Source organism: Salvelinus namaycush, chromosome 23 (assembly GCF_016432855.1).
Source record: "Salvelinus namaycush isolate Seneca chromosome 23, SaNama_1.0, whole genome shotgun sequence".
In the NCBI taxonomy this organism is placed as follows: Eukaryota; Metazoa; Chordata; class Actinopteri; order Salmoniformes; family Salmonidae; genus Salvelinus; species Salvelinus namaycush.
In genome coordinates, this window is record NC_052329.1 from 44,416,805 (window position 1) to 44,423,452 (window position 6,648).

Sequence of the window (6,648 nt, forward strand, 5' to 3'; positions counted from 1 at the left end):
GCGTCAACCATGTGCAATCAAGTATTATGTGTTTAGCTGACTAAGATCAATGACTGGTCATGAGGATTGTCTATATCAAAGGCACAAAGCTTAAGGTACAAGGCATTAAAAAACATTATTCTAAGCATGATCAGAGAGGGAGAGAGAGAGAGTCAAAGAAACCATGGCTTGTGCCATGGCCAATAGCTCAGAGAGGGAGAGAGATAGAGAGTGTAGATATCTCACCAGTGCAGGTCAGGAACAAGAAAGAGAAAATGAATATGACTCTTTATAACATCTGAGTTGATTGGATTCCACATTTGAGATGTTTACCAATAGCATTACTGTAAAGTTAACCTCCAATCAGATATCAGAACTACAGACCTGTAAAGACTTTTGCTACCCAAAAGTGTGACGAGGGTGTTGTCAAGACAACACAAAGGATAACCTTGCATACTGTTGATTAGAGTCACTTCAGGGGCTCCAATTGGAGTCACTACAATATTAGGGGACTCCTTTTGGCTCAAGAACACACCAAGAGGCAAAAATTCTGTGTAGCTTCTTTAATATTACACTACAAAGTTTGTAAAATGTCCCAGGCCTATTGTTTCGTAGAGCCGCAGGATGACTGATTTAAAGAATATATATATATATACAGTATATATACAGTATATGCCTCTCTTAAAGGCCAATTGAATGATCTGTCTACCAATGAAATGGAATAATCCTGTTTACAGGGGCAATCAGCACTTGCTACATCCATTTTTGGACTTGATATGTACCCATTGATTCTTGGAGAATATAACATATAAATGCCTCATGAGCTTAGTTCAACTGTTTTTTTTTGCATGGGCTACGTCTCAATCCACTGCATCCGCCTATGTCACCCTTCCGAATCTGCAGTGGAAAGTGGAAGAACTACAGGGCTGTTTGTTAGACCATAAGACATCCCGAAACTCTGTCTTCTCACAAAAATGTCGGTAGTGTTAATATGACCACTCTATGGAAAGATGAGATTCGGCACCCACAAGTGTCACGGGACTCATATGAAGGTAACACATACAATTGAATGGAAGTATGGAGGTACAGTGCCTTCAGAAAGTATTCATATCCCCCTTGACTTATTCCACATTTTGTTGTTACAGTCTATATTCAAAATGGATTAAATTGTTTTTTTTTCTTTCTCACCCACACAATACACCATAATGACAAAGTGAAAACATGTTTTGCAAATGTATTGAGCTCTGTCAAATTGCTTGCTGATCATTGCTAGACAACCATTTTTAGATCTTGCCATAGATTTTCAAGTAGATTTAAGTCAAAACTGCAACTCGGCCAAACAGGAACATTCACTGTCTTCTTGGTAATCCACTCCGGTGTAGAATTGGCCTAGTGTTTTAGGTCAATGTCCTGCTCAAATGTGAATTAATCTCCCAGTGTCTGGCGGAAAGCAGACTGAACCAGGTTTTTCTAGAGGATTTTTAAACAGGATGCATATTTGTATTCTGTACAGGTTTCCTTCTTTTCACTCAGTAAATAGGGTTAGTATTGTGGAGTAACGACAACGCTGTAGTTTTCTCCTATCACAGCCATTAAACTTAATAGTTTTAAAGTCACCATTGGCCTCATAGTGAAATCCTTTCCGGCAACTGAGTTAGGAAGGACGCCTGTATCTTTGTAATGACTGAGTTTATTGATGCACCATCTAAAGTGTAATTAATAACTTCACCATGCTCAAAGGGATATTAAATGTCTGTTTTTTTAATCTACCAATAAGTGCCCTTCTTTGCGAGGCATTGCAAAACCTCCCTGGTTTCTGAGGTTGAATCTGTGTTTGAAATTCACTGCTCGAATTGAGGGACTTTACGGATAATTGTATGTGTGGTGTACAAAGACGAGGTAGTCATTCAAAAATAATTTAAACACTATTATTGCACACAGAGTAAGTCCATGCAACTTATCATGTGACTTGTTAGGCAAATTCCAAATCAAATAGATAAATGGTCCATGATATGACCATCTTAAAGCAAATCCCAAAGGATTAGACTTTTAGGGGTTTTAGGAAAGAGTGAGATAATGCAAGGAATGGGGCGGATGGTGGAGCTTCTGTACTATTTGTTTGCAATTAGTTCATAGAGGAAATGGAAAGAACTGTAAAATACTAGTCATACATTGAGTGTACAAAACATTAGGAACACCTTCCTAATATTGAGTTGCTCCCCCTTTGTCCCTCAGAACAGCCTCAATTCGTCAGGGCATGGACTCTACAAGGTGTCGAAAGCATTCCACAGGGATGCTGGCCCATGTTGACTCCAATGCTTCCCACAGTTGTGCCAAGTTCGCTGGATGTCCTTTGAGGGGTGGACAATTCTTGACACAGACAGGAAACTGTTGAGCGTGAAAAACCCAACATCATTACAGTTCTTGACACACTCAAACCGGTGCGCTTGGGACCTACTACCACACCCTGTTCAAAGGCACTTAATATTTTGTCCATTCACCCTCTGAATGGCACACATACACAATCCATGTCTCAATTGTCTCAAGGCTTAAAAATCCTTATTTAACCTGTATTCTCCCATTCATCTACACTGATTGAAGTGGATTTAAGTGACATCAGTAAGGGATCATAACTTTCACCTGGATTCACCTGGTCAGTCTATGTCATGGAAAGAGCAGGTGTTCCTAATGTTTTCTACACTCAGTGTATATTGACCACTCAACATTTTGTTTTAATAGTCTTCAGATAAAAACTTTTCAGATAAAAACATTATTCACTACCTAGTGTTCATTTAGGTAACACAATAACAACACAACCTGCTCTTTAACATCATTTTCATTGCATATAATCCATCCATCATATCATACAAGGTACACACTGAGATAGGACTGTTGTGCAAATCTCATAATCTATGATGGGATTGCCGATCTTGTCATGTGCACCTGCTCACTTTCCTAGAGTCACGCACACACACACACAGGCACACACACAAACACACATATGCATGCATACACACGGGCACTCACTCACAAACATCTATTCTACACTGTAGATACAGTGATGTTTCACATTCTCCCAGACCTCCTTAAAGCGCAGAGCACAACCACTCTGATACAGTACAGGGTGGAAGTAGGTATAAATAAACTCTTCTTCAAAGATTCACTTTAGGGTCCTGTGTCTTCAATATCTTGCTGTCTTAATAGCAGGAGATGGTTATGAAAGATGTATGAAGGCCAATACAAATACAGCTCTTCTTCATGCCGTGTGACAGATAAAACAAGACTCCATGTCAAAATGACAAGAGTTTACTGATGACAAGGCTCTCTCCACCAAAAGGTTTTTCGGGAAAAAAGAACACTCTCCGACTCTATTATAACTCTGAGCAGCTATTTATAAGACAATTATAAACAGATGGACACTAACTAAGAAACGCTAAGTTTCACAGTGCTGTTAAAAGTGATAACACTAATTTCTTCACACACTCCATGTGTTGCTAATGTCACAGCAAACAGTGAATGTTCCTAAAACGTTAGGTAACGTTCCAACGGAGTCCCAATTGACCCATTGTCAAGCCCTCCTCTTGTTACTATTCAGCTCAAAGTTTTTCGAAGAGTGCAATTCCCCCTTCTAACCAATGGAGAAAACCTCGCACAATGATCCCAAACTGTGTTTTTAATACACAATGAAAGTAAACATAGACTACCTCTTGCTAATCAGGAGACTTTCAGGTATGTTGTTGTAGACTGTCATTACAACCTGCTAAAAGGAAGTTTGTACTGTGGACACTGGATGGCTAATGCACTGCCGGCATACAGTCAAGGCAACCACTTTCGGAGCTAACTTCGTTCACTCTCAAATCGTATCCTGAGGCCGACAGCAGATGAGAGTTATATTCATAATATAGCTAAGTTAGCTAGCTAACATACATTTGGGAAAACAAGTTAAATTAACTGGCTACCTAGGTAGCGTTAGCAGCGTTTTCAATGTTGGTCAATGAGAGCTAGATCACCAGCGAGTAAACAAGGTGCCAAAAATATAATTTTGGAGAAAAGAAATACATTTGATACTACTAATACTTTTCACACTACAACCAAATGTGCATGAATCCCAAATCATTTCAATGGCCATAGACTTGAATAGGAAACATTCTGGGTTTCAACCGTTAAAGCTAGAAACACCATTCGAACTTAACGTGCAGACCGGTCTGAAATAGGTTGCTGGTATACAGCTTTTTGATACCATTTATACTTTTTGAACTATAACTGTTTCAAATGTTCATACACGCTCCAAAGACTTGAAAGGGAAGTATTTGGATTCGCCACTGCTGTTGAACCGTTAAAGCTACCAACACCAGACTAGCACTGGTACTGTTGCTTGGGAAAAAAGTTTTGATACTACTTATACTATTCACACTACAACCATATTTGCATAAATCCTATTGCATTTCAGGGGCCAAAAACTTAGGTGAATTCTTTTGGGTCGCTACTAGTCTTCAACCATTTAGGCTAGAAATGCCATTCAAACTATTACCATTTTAAATTTGTATCAAATCAAATCAAATCAAATGTATTCATGTAGCCCTTCTTACATCAGCTGATATATCAAAGTGCTGTACAGAAACCCAGCCTAAAACCCCAAACAGCAAGCAATAAAGGTGTAGAAGCACGGTGGCTAGGAAAAACTCCCTAGAAAGGCCAAAACCTAGGAAGAAACCTAGAGAGGAACCAGGCTATGAAGGGTGGCCAGTCCTCTTCTGGCTGTACCGGGTGGAGATTATAACAGAACATGGCCAAGATGCTCAAATGTTCCTAAATGACCAACATGGTCAAATAATAATAATCACAGTAGTTGTCGAGGGTGCATCAGGTCAGCACCTCGGGAGTAAATGTCAGTTGGCTTTTCATAGCCGATTATTGAGAGTATCTCTACCGCTCCTGCTGTCTCTAGAGAGTTGAAAACAGCAGGTCTGGGACAGGTAGCACATCTGGTGAAAAGGTCAGGGTTCCATAGCCGCAGGCAGAACAGTTGAAACTGGAGCAGCAGCACAGCCAGGTGGACTGGGGACAGCAAGGAGTCATCATGCCAGGTAGTCCTGAGGCATGGTCCTAGGGCTCAGGTCCTCCGAGAGAGAGAAAGAAAGAAAGAGAAAGAGAGAATTAGAGAGAGCACACTTAAATTCACACAGGACACCAGATAAGACAGGAGAAATACTCCAGATATAACAGACTAACCCTAGACCCTCGACACATAAACTACTGCAGCAGAAATACTGGAGGCTGTGACAGGAGGGGTCAGGAGACACTGTGGCCCCATCCGATGATACCCCCGGACAGGGCCAAACAGGCAGTATATAACCCCACCCACTTTGCCAAAGCACAGCCCCCACACCACTAGAGGGATATCGTCAACCACCAACTTACCATCCTGAGAAAAGGTCAAGTATAGCCCACAAAGATCTCCGCCACGGCACAACCCAAGGGTGGGCGCCAACCCAGACAGGAAGACCACGTCAGTGACTCAACCCACTCAAGTGACGCACCCCTCCTAGGGACAGCATGGAAGAGCACCAGTAAGCCAGTGACTCAGCCCCTGTAATAGGGTTAGAGGCAGAGAATCCCAGTGGAGAGAGGGGAACTGGCCAGGCAGAGACAGCAAGGGTGGTTCGTTGCTCCAGTGCCTTTCCGTTCACCTTCACACTCCTGGGCCAGACTACACTCAATAATAGGACCTACTGAAGAGATTAGTCTTCAATAAAGACTTAAAGGTTGAGACCGAGTCTGCGTCTCTCACATGGATAGGCAGACCATTCCATAAAAATGGAGCTCTATAGGAGAAAGCCCTGCCTCCAGCTGTTTGCTTAGAAATTCTAGGGACAATCAGGAGGCCTGCGTCTTGTGACCGTAGCGTACGTGTAGGTATGTACGACAGGACCAAATCGGAAAGATAGGTAGGAGCAAGCCCATGTAATGCTTTGTAGGTTAGCAGTAAAACCTTGAAATCAGCCCTTGCCTTAACAGGAAGCCAGTGTAGAGAGGCTAGCACTGGAGTAATATGATCAAATTTTCTGGTTCTAGTCAGGATTCTAGCAGCCGTATTTAGCACTAACTGAAGTTTATTTAGTGCTTTATCCGGGTAGCCGGAAAGTAGAGCATTGCAGTAGTCTAACCTAGAAGTGACAAAAGCATGGATTCATTTTTCTGCATCATTTTTGGACAGAACATTTCTGATTTTTGCAATGTTACGTAGATGGAATAAAGCTGTCCTTGAAACAGTCTTGATATGTTCATCAAAAGGGAGATCAGGGTCCAGAGTAACGCCGAGGTCCTTCACAGTTTTATTTGAGACAACTGTACAACCATCAATATTAATTGTCAGATTCAACAGAAGATCTCTTTCTTTCTTGGGATCTAGAACAAGCATCTCTGTTTTGTCCGAGTTTAATAGTAGAAAGTTTGCAGCCATCCACTTCCTTATGTCTGAAACACAGGCTTCCAGTAAGGGCAATTTTGGGGCTTCACCATGTTTCATCGAACAGCTGTGTGTCATCCGCATAGCAGTGAAAGTTAACATTATGTTTTCGAATGACATCCCCAAGAGGTAAAATATATAGTGAAAACAATAGTGGTCCTAAAACGGAACCTTGAGGAACACTGACAGTTACAGGTGAT